Here is a 16,818-nt window from a genome sequence, read left to right on the forward strand (position 1 = left end):
GACGGTAGAGGATTTGTCTTTGCCAGTTTATCACTGACCTTTGGTGTGGCGGACTTGTGTGTGTGTCTGAATTTTGGCGGATTCAGAGATGTGGGTCATAATAGCTGTGGCGGAATTCTGCGGCCCCGGCGGTGTGTTGGCGGTCTTCTGCACGGCGGTAAGCGGCTTTTACTGCCAATGTTGTAATGAGGACCAAAGTCTTGAAAAATTCAGGAGAAATGATGGTCATGTGGAAGTGACTTGTCTTTGAAATGTGCTATTGATGTAGCACGTACAATGGAACTATCTGAGAAATGCATTTAGACTGTGAGAGAGAATATGAATGATTCTGAGCATGGTGTAGTCGATGTTAGCGCTGTAATTAAGGACTCAAAAAATGTTGAAAGGAAAATTGAATGGAAAAAAAATGCTACAAAGTATTTTTACAGATGTGGGGCTACTGACCACCTGGCAAATTCTAAGAAGTGTCCGGCATTTAATAAGTTGTGCAATTTGTGTAAAAAAAATGGGACACTTTGGTAAAGTGTGTAAGAGTAATTTGAAGGGGGTTAGTTATGTTTCGAATCAAGAAGACCCTGATTGTGCTAGAATGCAAGAGGTTGTTTTTAGTGTTTTACCTGATGGCGAAGAAATTCCTCTGGATCGGTCTTCTGGATTACCTACTTGCAACTTGTGCATGGATGGTATTGTGGTTACCGCCATGGTTGATTCGTGTGCGTGGTTTACGATCATGTGTTTGAATAAGTATAGGCGCCTGTGGCCTGGTAGAGAGTTAATATCTTCTGGTGTAAATCCTAGAAGTTACACTGGTCACAAAATGAATATAGTTGGTTACACCAACGTACACATTGTGTTTGGGCACAACCAGTGCAAAGGCAAACTGTATGTAGCTGAGAGGGGCCAGACAATACTAGGATGGCCACACATAAAGGAATTAGGGATTAAGGGGGTCATTCCGACCCTGGCGGTAAATACCGCCAGGGCCGGGGACCGCGGGAGCACCGCCAACAGGCTGGCGGTGCTCCCTTGGGCATTCTGACCGCAGCGGTTCGGCCGCGGTCAGAACAGGAAAACCGGCGGTCTCCCGCCGGTTTTCCGCTGCCCTGGGAATCCCCCATGGCGGCGCAGCTTGCTGCGCCGCCATGGGGGATTCCGACCCCCTCACCGCCATCCTGTTCTTGGCGGTTCCGCCCGCCAGGAACAGGATGGCGGTGAGGGGTGTCGTGGGGCCCCTGGGGGCCCCTGCAGTGCCCATGCCAATGGCATGGGCACTGCAGGGGCCCCCGTAAGAGGGACCCACTTTGTATTTCAGTGTCTGCATTGCAGACACTGAAATACGCGACGGGTGCCACTGCACCCGTCGCACATCCTCCACTCCGCCGGCTCCATTCGGAGCCGACATCCTCATGGAGGGCTGTTTCCCACTGGGCTGGCGGGCGGCCTTTTGGCGGTCGCCCGCCAGCCCAGTGGGAAACCCAGAATGACCGCCGTGGTCTTTTGACCGCGGTACGGTCTTCTGGCGGTTCCCTCCAGGCGGGCGGCGGTCAGAATGACCCCCTAAGATTGATCCTACAAAACCTTATCCTGTGTATGCAGATTTGGAGCAAAATTCCCATGGAGAGTTGCAGTATGACAAGTTAGATGAGTGTTTCCCTACAGTATTTTCAAAATCTTTGGGTAAATTGAAGGGATTTAAACACAAAATTATATTGCAAAAAAATGCAAGCCCCATAAGGCATAAATTACGCAATGTTCCTGTGAATTATACACCTAAATTAAAGGAATTGTTGAAGGACTTAGGTGACAAAAAGATCATTGAGCCAATGGAAAGTTCTGACTGGATATCTCCGGTAGTTTTATCCCTTAAGAGTAATGGAGATCTCAGATTATGTGTTGACTTAAGATCTCTGAATGAGGTGATTTTGGGCTGATACTTTTCCATTACCAAATTTACAGGAATTGGTGTCATCTGTGTGTCAGGCTTCAATCTTTTCCACCATTGACTTGTCCAGTGCATATCATCAGATTGAATTGGATGAGTGTTCAAAACATTATACTGCATTTGTAACAACTGAGGGTGCATTTCAATACATAAGGGTGTCTTTTGGCCTTGCCAGAGCATCTGCTGTCTTCCAAAGGGAGATGAGTAAGATTTTCAGTCACGTGCATAATGCCAAAGTGTTTCAAGATGACATATTGATATATGGCGAGGACAAGCAGGAGCATGATTAAGTCCTCAAGAATGTTTCAACATTACTTTGCAAGAATAGCTTGACTGTGAGGAAAGACAATTGTAAATTTGGTCAATCTCAGGTGGAGTATTTAGGGCATGTTATTTCCTCTGAGGGAATTCGTCCTAAAGTGAGTCATGTGAAAGCTATTGTTGATGCTTCTGAACCGGAATGTAAGGAGCAATTGATGTCATTCTTGGGTCTCACTGAATTTTATTCACGGTTCATAGAAAATTATGCAACCAAAGTCGAGAATTTAAGAAAGATGTTAAAGAAAAATGTTCAATTTGTATGGGGGCAGGAACAATCAGAATGCTTTGATTGCATGTTTGAAACCGTTTGTAACAACTGCTGATAGTGTGATTGCAGTGGATGCAAGTAACAATGGCATTAGGGCTTTTATCACAGAAAAATAGTTCTGAGAAGTGGATTGTGGCCTATGCTTTGCGCACTCTATCACAATCTGAGAGAAATTATTCTGTGATTCAGAAGGAACTGTTAGCAGCTTCATGGGATGTGGAAAGATTTCAAATGTATGTGTGGGGATGGAAGTTCAAATTGCGTACAGACCATAAGCCTCTAGTGAATATTTTAAAACCAGGTGGTGTGCAGAACTTATCTCCAAGACTAGCAAGACATGCTTCCAAATTGCAAGTGTATTTTTTTTAAATAGAATATATACCTGGTAGAAACAACTTTATTGCTGATGGATTGTCCAGATTACCTATTGAAGATGCATACGTGGATATGGAGTGTGACGTTGTGTACACGCATGCTGATGTGGTTTGGAGGCGAATGGTGAGACTGAACAAACGGTGTTAACTGAACAAGTATGGGAAGAAGAAATGATGAAAGATAATGAAATGCAGTTGATGAAAAAGTATATAAGCAATGGGTCGGCGAGTCGGCTGTGGGGTGGGAGTGCAGCATTGTGGAAACTATAGGTGAACTTAGTTTAGAGAGTGGTATAATCCTGCGAGGTGACAGAATAATTCCCCCAAAGGGGGTACGTGATATTATTGTAAGAAGAAGTCATGTTGGGCATAGTGGAATGTCCAGGAATAACCAGCAAGTTAAAGAATTTTGGTGGTGGACAGGTTTGTACGAAATTGTGCTGTTTGTGCTCAGAGTGACAAAGTGCCAAACATTGTTCTGCACCGTTATTACCAGTTGAATGACCAGATAGGCCTTGGAGAAAATTGGCTATCGATTTCATAGGTCGGTTTTCTACTTTGCCTACAAGCGAAGCATATGCTATTGTTTTAATGGATTATTTTTCCAAATGGCCAGAGGTTGAATTTGTAAACAAAATTTCCACTGAAATTGTCATAGAATTTTTGGAAATGTATTTGCTAAGGAAGGGGTCACTGAGACACTCTGTGTCTGACAATGGTGTACAGTTTACTTCTGCAAAAATGGTTGCGTTTTTGGAAAGGAATGGTATCAAACATGTCAGGGTGGCTTTGTATACTCCTTCCTCGAATGGACTGGTTGAGCGATTTAATAGAGTTGTTAAAGAAACAATACAATTGGCTTGGAAGTCGGGTATTCCGTGGAAAGAGGCGTTAAGGAAGATGCTTTCTTCCAACAGGGTATCACCGCCGTCTGTGACAGGAAAGATGCCTTTTGAACTGTTAAGAGGAAGGAAGCCTTTTACCGGTTTGGTAAAAGCTTCCTTCCTGGTTAATGGAAAGGAATTGTGTGAAATTTGAGGTACAGTGTGATGTGGAAATGAGAAACAGGGTGCTGGATTTCCAATCACATGTTAAGTCGCGCCATAATGTAGGATCAAGTATTAGTGGATTGAAAGTGGGGCAAAGTGTCCGTGTTAAGATACCAGGATTTGTGGAAAAGGGGAAATCCCAATGGTCTGAACCAAGGAAAATTGTAAAGGTTTTGAAGAATGCTGTAAAACTGGATGATGGTAGAGTATTGTCAATATGTAGGCGAGATCTGAGTGTTGTGAGTAAGCGGAACGTGGAGTGTATGGAAGAATGCAATGGGTATTTGTTTGGAAATGATTTTGACAATGTTGAAGGAATGGCCTGTCATGACGCTCAAGCGAGTGTGAGTGAGGCGCCATGCCGCAGCAAGAGAGATAGGAAGATTCCTAATTATTTAAGGGACAATGTAATCAACAAGTGATGTTTTTACTTATTGTATATCTCATTGTTCACTTATTGCATGCCACTTATTGTATGAACTGTTTTACGCCCTGAACTAAGGGGGTCATTTCAACCCTGGCGGTACAGGACCGCCAGGGCTGAAATGACAGAAGCACCGCCAACAGGCTGGCAGTGCTTCCAAGGTCATTACGACCGTGGCGGAAGCGCCGCGTCGCACCGCGTCGCACCGCCGGGGCCGCGCCGGCCCCGGCGGTAGTAATCCTCCAGGGCAGCGCTGCTAGCAGCGCTGCCCAGGGGATTACGAGTCCCCCTACCGCCAGCCTTTTCCTGGTGGTTTGAACTGCCAGGAAAAGGCTGGCGGTAAGGGGAGTCGCGGGGCCCCTGCACTGCCCATGCCTCTGGCATGGGCAGTGCAGGGGCCCCCTGACAGGGCCCCATGCTGCTTTTCACTGTCTGCTCTGCAGAGAGTGAAAAGCGCGACAGGTGCAACTGCACCCGTCGCACGGCTGCAACACCGCCAGCTCCATTTGGAGCCGGCTCCCATGTTGCGGCCCACATCCCCGCTGGGCCGGCGGGCGGAAACTCTGTTTCCGCCCGCCGGCCCAGCGGGGATGTCATAATGGGCACAGCGGGAGTGCGGCTGCATTGGCGGGCGCACAGCGGTTACAACTTGACAGGCGGTGGTTGCCGCCCGCCAATGTTGTAATGAGGGCCTAAGTGTCACCTTAGTTGACTTAATAAATACTGTCATGGAGCTCTGGATCTGCGTCTTACCTTAATATCTTCACACAGATCCCCTCTCAAATTCCTTGAGTTCACATTGTGCCTGCTTTATATCTTCAAACACCTGCATCAGATATAGCACAATATCGCCCACGTACAGCAAGATAATATGAGCATCTTGGCTTAAAACCATCCCCAGTTGTTGAGCCTCCCTTCTACGCCTTGAGGCTTAAGGTTCCATGGACAAGGCAAACAGGAGATAAGGAAAGCAGGAAACCTTTGTCGAGTTCCTGTCTCAGTGGACCAGTTTGCTGAAACAATCCTTCCCATTCTTACTCTGGCCATCGGGTATGCATACAGAAGACAGAACCATCTGATGATCCTCACTCTAAATCCTTTTGCTTCTAGGACAGTAAATAAATATTCTCATCTTGAAGTGTCAGAAGCTTTTTCTATGTCTATCGACACACATGGTATCTCATGGCACTCTGCCATAATGTGCAGCAGTCGTCTAATATTCATTGCCATACAGCTATTGGGAGAAAAAGATGTATGATCAGGTAAATCATATCTGCCATCAAATAGGTCTTGTTGGCCACAATCCTGGCCAATATTTTATAATCATGGTTAAACATTGATATGGGATGCTATGCTTTGATGCCAGTGAGTTTTGATTTGTTTTAGGGCTGGCAACTATAATCACCTCTCTTGAAGGTTGTGGCAGTGCCCTACCATCATATCTTGCCTTGTCAACCTTGTGTAGGTTTGGGGTCAAGATAGTACTATATGCAGAATAATACTCAACCGGTAGGCCATCCTCACCTGGATTCTTACCAGTGACTGTTGCCCCAATGACAACCCTGATTTCTTCCATTCTCAGTAGAATGTTCAGTTCCTCCCTTTGTGCTTCAATCCATTGTTTTAGCCTCTGCACCTCTGACATATTCTGTCATGCGCTTTTATCATATTCATTTGTGCTGTGGTGCAGAACCCAAAAATAAACATCTCCGTATTAATCTGTCCCTGTGTGGCCCCTACATTCCCTTCCTTGATTTTGACTGCCATTATATGCCCTCTACTATCTTCATGCCTTTTATCAGCCTAGCTAAGAGACAATTGGTACTGCAGCCTTATAGCCCAGTTTACATTTGCTATTTATCAGTCCACAGTACCTCATAGGTAGCCTGCGTAAGTGCCTAAAATATTTGTGCATCCATAACTACCTCCTGCCAAGTCAAGCTATTTCCTTTTAAAGAGCACAGGTTTCTAGCCTTGGCACTGATCCTAATCCATAGGTTGTTGATATATATACAGCACATTTTCATCTTCAAGGCATCCCATTCTGTTTGGGTGACATTTGTCAAGGCTTCATTCAATTCAAAATATAGTCTAATATGCAACCCTTTAGTTTGCTCTGGGAATAGTTTAGTCTGAACTGCTAGGCCAGGTACTCGCCGAAACAGAAAATAAGCAACCAAGGACCGGTTTCAACCCAGTTAGGGCTCTTCAGGCAGCTACAGCTTGGTTCCAGTGACACACTACGCATGGGACCCACATCTGGGATATCCATCCAGCTTAGGTCAACACACTGAGGTATTAAAAAAAGTGATGAATGGAATGCTTGAATTAATTTCAGCCACTGCTAATCATTCAAGGACGCATCCCAGTCCATTGTTATTTTGCTCAACGTGCCATCTCAGTTTGGGCCCAACCATATGCTAATTAGTCTTGCCCCTGCTCCAGTATGAAGAGATATTATGTTCACCAGATGATTTGCTTGAGTCAGAGTTCCCACTAGGTGTTCTGAGAATAGTATCAAATCTAACCTAGAGGATAGCATATGGACCTGTGAATAATGTGTAATCCCTGTTTGCGATGGATGGATTCGCTGCCAGACATCCCATAAACGCCAGTCGTCCAACCAGGCAGCTAATGCGTCTGATATTCTTCCCATGTTCGTATTAGGGACCAATGGAAATCTAGTGCCTTGTGAGGCACACTGCTAAAGACCCTACCCCAAATAGGGGAGGGTAGGAAGCCCAGAAACCACCTGCTGCTGCAATGAGTGCAAACAAATCCTCATGGTCAGAGTTGGCTGTAGATACGCTAATTAAAGGAGTAAAGTAAGAACCCCTCTGTCTAATCGACCTTATACAAACACAAATCACTTTCCAAATCTATGTCTACTTTTTGCATGGCATACGGAATCCTCAGTCTAATCCAAACCAATGCCTCTCTGGCTTAAGAAGAATATTTAGTGCAGTATAGCTGACAGTTCCATTATCTACATATTATATAATCTTTAGACCTTGCTAGGTGAGTTTCTTGAAGGTACAACACATCAGTTCCCTGTCTGCACAAGAACTTTTAAATTTGATATCTTTTAGTAAGGTTCCCCATGCCACAACTATTCCAAGTCAGAAATGTATAACTATTCAACCCTGCTATGTACTCTTATCATCCTGGATAGGAGCGCAGCAAAATAATTCTCAATCAATTTTTGTCTCTTTCTCTTAAAAATTGTCTCAATAGATACCTTCATTCACACATGAAAAGGTTTGTGCCCAGTAACTTACACAGAACCAATTGACAACTGTTAAACAGCATCAATATTTGAATGAATGAATTAATACAGAACTTGTAAAGTAAACTGTAAAGCTGTCAGGATACTTCAATTCGATTTCCTCAGAAGCAGAAGATAACTCCTCAGTCCAGACCCGAGCTACTCACAACGAATATTAATCCTTCGTGCTGAGTACCCCGGAGGGGGAAAGGGGAATGGGATGGTAGAGAGACTGCCACAGAGATGATGAACGCCAGTACTCAGTCTGCCTCTTCACATCTAAGATTGGATACAGCACCTGCAAGAGTCACAGTCGCAATTACTGGGGACATACAACATAATTTTTTCACTTTCTACTCTCAACACTTAATTCTCTTTAATTCTATTATTTCTTCACTCACCCTGAGTTCTCTGTAGCCTTGCTTCTCTCTATAAATGATAGCTCTTCTTAAAAAAATGCTTATTACTGATTCTGGAAGAACTTCTCAACCTTTGTTAGAGATTGGTTTTATGTTGCTATATATATATATATATATATATATATATAGTTGGTGATAATGCGTTCTTCAAATCAGCTGATGTTATTTAATTTCTCCTGTCTTATTGTGACTTCTGTCAATACTTGTATTGGTAAATGCTTGTTTATTAAAGTTCGTTTCTCCTTTCTTACTTCGACATTTGTTGATAACTTGTATTTGTAAATGTTTGTTTATTACAGTTAGTTTCTCCTTCCTTACTTCGACATCTGTCGATAACTTGTAGTTGTAAATGCTTGTTTATTTAAGTTCGTTTCTCTTTTAAACTCTATTTTGGTTTATTACCATTGAATTTGTAAATGTTTATTTGTTATAGTTCGTTTCTCCTTTAAACTTGGCCTTTGTTTATAACCTTGACCTTTGTAGATACTTGCTCTTTTAAAGTTCGTTTTTTCTTTGACTTTAATATCTTAAACAAGAACCTTGTAAACATAGGTTAATTCATACATTAACTCTGTAGCCTTGCCGACTTACATGGGAACGGTCTACTATCAAACTCTTCGAATAAACCTTGACAATATTTATCCGTTTTCTGTAATATAATCTTCAAATGTAATTTTACCTCACAGGAGTTTCTGTTATGAAGCGCGCTCTCTCTCCACACAGCTGATTCCTGTCAGACCTCAGTTAAAGTGCAAGGCTTCCAGCTGGAGAGCTCGTAACCTAGCAACCAACCGATTGCAAGACTAGAACTGTAACTAACCTTCAGGACTCACAGCGGCCATCTTGGATCTTCTCTTCTTGATTCTTCCTTTGAAATAAGCGCAAGATTACTCTGCAAACCTTTTTCCAGTTTGGGCTTTGCTGTCTCCACTAAGGATATCTCTTTGCTTTTCTCATGCACTTCTTTGATTTGACTTGGCAAGTTTGTGTGGTCATGACAGTACTCCCCCTCAAGGAACAGTTCTCCAATTTAGCTTTGCTTGGGTAGGTTCTATGAAAGTTTCTCACTAATCTTGAAGCATGTACATACTCGTGCGGCTCCCAGGATCGTTCCTCTGGACCATAACCTTTCCAATCAATTAGATAATAAAGCTGGTCATTACGGATTTTGGAATCTAAGATTTGATTGACCTCATACTCTTCTGCAGAGCTAATCTGGATAGGAATTGGAGGGGAGTTTTGAGGTAAATTTGGAGGACTGTTCTTTAACAAGGAGACATGGAAAACAGGATGTATCTTTAGATGAGCTGGCAACTGCAATTTAACTGCCACTGGATTGATCATCTTGTCAACTTTGAATGGGCCTATAAATCATGGCTGAAATTTGCGATTTCCTTTGAGACGTAAATGACGAGTGGATAACCAAACTTTGTCTCCTTTCGAATAAATGGGTCTCTCTCTTCTTTTTCTATCAGCCTGAGTCTTATATGAGTCTTTTGCTTGAATGATGTTTTTTCTAGCCCTAACTAACGTGGTCTGCAAATCCCTCACCATCTCTTCTACTGCAGGCACTGAATCATCTTCTTTATCCAACATTACATTAGGATGTCTACCATGGTTCAGATAAAAGGGGGTGAACCCAGTGGTGGAATGAACAGCATTATTGTAAGCAAATTCAGCTGCCCACATCAACTCGGGCCATTCCTTCTCTTTATCGAATAAATTGAGTCTTAAATACTGTTCTAACTCTTGATTCACTCTCTCTGTTTGCCCATCGGTTTCAGGATGGTAACTGGTAGAGTAATGAGAATCAATTCCTAATCTTTTACTAAAGGCCTTCCAAAATCAAGAAACAAATTGGGACTCCCTGTCTGAAACTAGAATTTTTGGGATACCATGGGCGCGTACTATGTGTTGTGTAAACAACTGTGCTACCTGTGGGGCTCGAGGGATTTCTTTCAAAGGAATGAAATGCGCCATTTTAGTGAAAGTGTCTACAAAAACTAGGATAGTGTTAAAACCTTGGCTACTAGGGAGGTCCACTATAAGATCCATAGTAACAGTATGCCAGGCATGGGGTGCAGTGGGCAAAGGTCTTAACAGACCTTGTGAAGCTGTTCTATTTGATTTCCCTCTTTGACATTTGTCACAAGTTGACACATAGGGGGTTATTCTAACTTTGGAGGAGGTGTTAATCCGTCCCAAAAGTGACGGTAAAGTGACGGATTTACCACCAGCCGTATTACGAGTCCATTATATCCTATGGAACTCGTAATACGGCTGGTGGTATATCCGTCACTTTACCGTCACTTTTGAGATGGATTAACACTCCTCCAAAGTTAGAATAACCCCCATATTGTCTTATCTGAGTTTTCATTTTTGGCCACCAAAATTCTCGTTGTATTAGATTTTGAGTCTTTTGAATTCCTTTGTGTCCAGCCAATTGATCGTCATGGTAAGCCTGAAGAATTTTTTCTTGCAGCTCCACAGTCGGAACATACAGTGCACCTTTAAAGTATGGCAAACCTTTTTTGATTTCTCTTCCTTGGCCTTCTTTGGACCACTTCAGCATTCCTTCGAATGTTAAGTTTTCTTGAATTTCTTTGGTTAAATTTTCATATAATATGGCAGATATGAACTTCTCTTGTGGAATAATCAATTCTTTTTCTGGAGGCTCTTTAACTGCACTGGTATCAATTCGAGATAGAGCATCTGCCTTCCCATTTACTTTTCCTGGTCTGAAAGTGATAACAAAATCAAAGTCTGCAAAATATAGGGACCAACGCAGTTGTCTAGCTGTTAGAGTTCGAGCTGATTTTAAAAACTGTAAATTTTGGTGGTCCGTGTAAACGGTCACTTTATGCTTAGCTCCCAAAATGTAATGCCTCCACTCACGAAAAGTTTCTTTGACTGCCAATAGCTCCTTATCCGCAATTGAATAATTTATCTCTGGTGGTGTTAATTTTCGAGAGAAATAGGCCACTGGATGTAATTGACCTGTATCTTTATGACGCTGGGAAAGGATACCTCCTATGGCAACACCTGAAGCATCTGCCTCCACATAATATGGCTCATCTGGATTGGGGTGGAGCAAGATTGGAGCTGAGACGAAGGAATTCTTCAAAAAATTAAAAGCATTTTCAGCTTCTTTTGTCCACTCAAACTTCACTCCTTTCTTCAACAATCGAGTAATGGGAGTAACTGTTTGAGAAAAATTGGATATGAATCTTCGATAAAAATTAGCGAACCCCAAGAAACTCTGGATCTCTTTGACATTGCAAGGAGAAGGCCAATGTTGCACTGTCTTTATCTTGGCAGGATCCATACTAACTCCTTCTGGTGACAAAATGAATTCTAAGAACTCAACTCGTTCCACATGAAATGCACACTTCTCCAATTTTACATAGAGATGGTTTTCTTGCAACCTTGTGAGGATGGATCGAACATGGGAAATGTGCTCCTGTAGATTGTCGGAAAAGATTAAAATGTAATCTATATAAACCACGGCAATCCGGTCGAGGAATTCTCGTAATATATCATTAACGAAATGCTGGAAGGCAGCGGGGGCATTGCACAACCCATAAGGCATCACTTGATATTCAAATAATCCGTATCGAGTCCGAAAAGCGGTTTTCCATTCATCCCCTGAAGCCACTTGAATCAAATGATATGCTCCTCGCAGGTCCAATTTGGTGTAGATTCTAGCATTCTTTACTTGATCTAATAAAACTGACACTAAAGGCAGTGGGTATCGATTCTTGATGGTAACCTGATTGAGGGCTCGATAATCAATGCAAGTTCGAAGACTCCCATCCTTCTTTGGTATGAAAAATAGTGGGGATTACACTGGAGATTCAGAAGGACGAATAAAACCATTAGCAAGATATTGATCCAAATACTCCTTTAAATGTTGATTCTCTGCTTCGGTCAATGCGTATATTCTGCTACATGGCAATATCGCACCTGGCTCCAGTTCAATTTTGCCGTCGCAGGGTCGATGTGGTGGCAATTTCTCAGCCTCCTTTTCATCAAAAACGGCGACTAAATCCTCATATTCTTTTGGGATTTCTGCTGTCTTTAGTGCACAGATCATTGAAGAGTGTGATGATAAACAGGCCGCTTGGGACTTGGTGGACACTTCCACTCCATCATGAAAGCAATTCTCCTTGCAGTAAGAGGAATTCATCTTGATCGTTCTTTTGCTCCAATCAATTTGTGGATTATGTTCTGTAAGCCAGGGCAGACCCAAAATGAGTTGAAATTGTGGAGCATCTATCGAATTAAAGATTATCTGCTCCTGATGTCCACCAAAACCTTGCATCTGAATTGGTTCGGTCTCATGGGAAATGGGTCCTGAAGAAAGATTGGTTCCATCCACAACTCTTACTACTTCCAAAGTAGATTTCTTGATAAATCGAATACCCATTTTACGAGCGTATTTGATATCACAGAAGTTGCCCGTAGCTCCAGAGTCTATCATAACTGAGATCCCTTGAATTTCCTTCTCAAGGGTCTTAACTGATACTGTTTGTACCAAATGTGGCGCTGCGGTTTGTAAGGTATTCGCCGCTCGTTGATCTAAAGGAGTTGTCTTGGGTTCTGCTTTCATCAGGGCAACTCCCTCTACTGATGAAGCTGGCCTTTTCCCGACTGAAGAGCTTTGGGTTCTTGGGACAGTTTTTAACAAAATTCCCAGATGCACTGCAATATAAACATAGTTGATTCACTCTTCTTTTCTCTTTTTCTTCCTTAGATAAAGGACCTCGGATGGAACCAATTTGCATTGGTTCTTCTATCGTTATCCCTTCTCCGGCTCTCGTATGATCATTTCTTACACAATCAATTCTCAGGGGAAATGGTCGATACTCTCTTCTCTTTTCTGCTCTTCGTTCAGTTAACCGGTGGTCAATCTGTAACACAAGATCAATTAACTCCGAAATTTCGGTGGGTCTATTTGGAACTTGTGCTAAGGCATCTTTCAATTCATCTCTCAGTCCACGATAAAATATGGCGGCTCTTTTTGACTCCGGCCAGGCAGTCTCTACAATGAGTTTATTGAAATGAGCCAGATAGGCTACTAGATCTTTATTACCTTGCCTGATTTCCAGTAGTTCATTGTCAGTGGCTTGAGCTGCAGTTCGCCGATCAAATATTCTTAAGAACTCTTCCTTGAAATTTTGGAAATTATATAAAACAGGATCATTTCTGGAAATTATTGGCATAGACCATGCGGCCGCATCTCCTGTCAGATAAAACAATATAAATGCCACTTTGGACTGGTCTTCGGAAAAAATGACTGGTCTACATAAAAAATGCAATGAGCATTGGGTCAGAAAAATCTGTGCCTTATTTGGATCCCCACCAAAGCGCTCGGGTTGAGCCAAAGGAATAATAGGGGAAACCGCATGAATTACTTGAGTGGATATACCTGCAGACTGTGAAGGGCTAGGGATTTGTGAAAAAACAGATTCATTTGATTTAGCGGTGTTCCCTAACTCATTTATTCGCTGTTTTATTTGGACTGTTTCTTCTATGGTGTTATTTAATTGTTTCTGTAACCCTTCCAAAACGGTGGCTAATGCTTTTATATCAATTCCTTCTGCCATTCTGCTCAGGAGGAAATCTGTTTTTTCCCTAAAATTAGGGTGATGGCACTTCAATCTGTCAGGATACTTCAATTCGATTTCCTCAGAAGCAGAAGATAACTCCTCAGTCCCGACCCGAGCTACTCACAACGAATATTAATCCTTCGTGCTGAGTACCCCGGAGGGGGAAAGGGGAATGGGATAGAGAGACTGCCACAGAGATGATGAACGCCAGTACTCAGTCTGCTTCTTCACATCTAAGATTGGATACAGCACCTGCAAGAGTCACAGTCGCAATTACTAGGGACAGACAACATCAGTTTTTTCACTTTCTACTCTCAACACTTAATTCTCTTTAATTCTATTATTTCTTCACTCACCCTGAGTTCTCTGTAGCCTTGCTTCTCTCTATAAATGATAGCTCTTCTTAAAAAAATGCTTATTACTGATTCTGGAAGAACTTCTCAACCTTTGTTAGAGATTGGTTTTATGTTGCTATATATATATATATATAGTTGGTGATAATGCGTTCTTCAAATCAGCTGATGTTATTTAATTTCTCCTGTCTTATTGTGACTTCTGTCAATACTTGTATTGGTAAATGCTTGTTTATTAAAGTTCGTTTCTCCTTTCTTACTTCGACATTTGTTGATAACTTGTATTTGTAAATGCTTGTTTATTACAGTTAGTTTCTCCTTCCTTACTTCGACATCTGTCGATAACTTGTAGTTGTAAATGCTTGTTTATTTAAGTTCGTTTCTCTTTTAAACTCTATTTTGGTTTATTACCATTGAATTTGTAAATGTTTATTTGTTATAGTTTGTTTCTCTTTTAAACTTGGCCTTTGTTTATAACCTTGACATTTGTAGATACTTGCTCTTTTAAAGTTCGTTTTTTCTTTGACTTTAATATCTTAAACAAGAACCTTGTAAACATAGGTTAATTCATACATTAACTCTGTAGCCTTGCCGACTTCCAGGGGAACGGTCTACTATCAAACTCTTCGAATAAACCTTGACAATATTTATCCGTTTTCTGTAATATAATCTTCAAATGTAATTTTACCTCACAGGAGTTTCTGTTCTGAAGCGCGCTCTCTCTCCACACAGCTGATTCCTGTCAGACCTCAGTTGAAGTGCAAGGCTTCCAGCTGGAGAGCTCGTAACCTAGCAACCAACCGATTGCAAGTCTAGAACTGTAACTAACCTTCAGGACTCACAGCGGCCATCTTGGATCTTCTCTTCTTGATTCTTCCTTTGAAATAAGCACAAGATTACTCTGCAAACCTTTTTCCAGTTTGGGCTTTGCTGTCTCCACTGACGATATCTCTTTGCTTTTCTCATGCACTTCTATGATTTGACTTGGCAAGTTTGTGTGGTCATGACAAAAGCAAAAAGAGCATCCTGGTGCCAACTGTAACACAACTTCTTAATCAGCTGCCGCAAGATAAATCAACCAGAAAAGATAGGAATAAAACAGAGAAAGAAGAAAAAAGCCCCTGAGCAAGAACAATTAAACTGGGTGACAACAGAGTTCTGCAAGGGCTGTCGAGTCTGCATGCCAATGGGCACAAGAACCAATTGTTACCCACAGCCTGTGCCCCCACTTGGCTATCTGTGACCAGAAGCCTGGAAGATGGAGTACCCTGAAAGACTGGAGTAGCAGCAGCCATAGTGTTTGTAGTTCATTAATGCCTCAGTATATGCATAGGACCATGACACATACATGGTAACATTTTAGAAGAGAAAAGTGGGAGGTTTCTAGAAAGAAAATCAGGATAATGTAATTCCCCAATGGACTTCAATTGGGGCCTGAATCGGGTTACTGTTATGTATGGGATTTGCAAGTCTGCTGCTGCAGGATCGGATATTAGATACGCAAATGTACGTTTTTTTCCTTACCTGTCAGGAGCATGGAGAAAAGCGCTATAGCAGGCAGATAGAGAGCGTGCTGGAAGTGCTGTGCACTGGCCTGCAGGAGCAGGTTACTGGCAGTGCATACACCAAGTTTCACAAACCAGGCCCTGTCAGCTGAAGTAATGAAAATTACTTTACGTTAATAAAGTCATAGAAGTTCACTGAATAAAACAAAGGTTATAGGAAAGTTATAGTTAGACTGGGGGAGCACATCTGGGCATTCCCCCAAAACAGCTCTTTAAATTAGACATGCAACTGGCACAACAGACCTCTGCCATTTGAGGGCTTGGCTAGATAAGTTGGAGGGAGAGGTTTTGACACTTGGCCTCTGGGAGCCAGCTCATGGCCCCACTAGAGATTAAGATCTGCATTCATTCCATGGCCTCATTCCACACAGGACTGAAATGTAGGGGAGACATCTGTGGTTCAAAGGGAAAACCTCTGTACCACCCCCAACTTCAAAGGCACACTGCAGAATAACTACTGGTGCCATACTTCAGCAGGGCAGAGATACACTTGTGAGGACAGGAAAACCTGGTCCACGTGATGCACACTGCAGGAGGAAACTGTTGTACACAAGGAAGATTACTGCAATTGGAAGGGACCGTGTACCCTTCCTCAATAGTGGCTGCCCTGGGCAGATGACCTTCTGCTGTTTGGCACCATGAAGTGTGCTCTCCAAGGGTTTCTTAGCCTTCCCCCTTTACTCTTGTGAAGGTCTCAGAGACATCAAGGACCGCCTGCAATGGACACAAACTGACTACTTGTGACACCTGCAAAGCATTGCCCTCATAAGTGCCCACATTGTCTGCTGAATCCCAACTGGTAGCGCAACATGAGCGTGGAACTAAGAAGTATGCCTGGAGACCAGGTTGCCTGGTGAGGAGCCCCAATACCATTGCTAGCATCTAAGGAGTGTGGCCCCACATCGTGGGGCCTAAACACCCATATGTGTCTTGTTGGCAAGGAGCGGATTTACTGGTTGCATGACCATGCGAGGCCCGGTTCGTAGAACGTGCAAGATCTATCTTGTGCGATTTGCCAAGTGCTCGCTCATTGCATGTGGTATTCATGTGTTATTCAATTCACAGGGGCGACCCTCAGAGGTAACCTAATTTCCAGGGAGGCACAGAATTTGCACCTCTTCATTGTGTGTTATCAGAACTGTCTGCCGCAACCTGTTTCAATGTGCCCCAGGCATTGTGCATCATTTCCCGGGAGGCATGGAAATGATAACTCTTCGTTGTGTGTGACA

This window comes from Pleurodeles waltl, chromosome 3_1 (assembly GCF_031143425.1).
Source record: "Pleurodeles waltl isolate 20211129_DDA chromosome 3_1, aPleWal1.hap1.20221129, whole genome shotgun sequence".
Taxonomy (NCBI): domain Eukaryota; kingdom Metazoa; phylum Chordata; class Amphibia; order Caudata; family Salamandridae; genus Pleurodeles; species Pleurodeles waltl.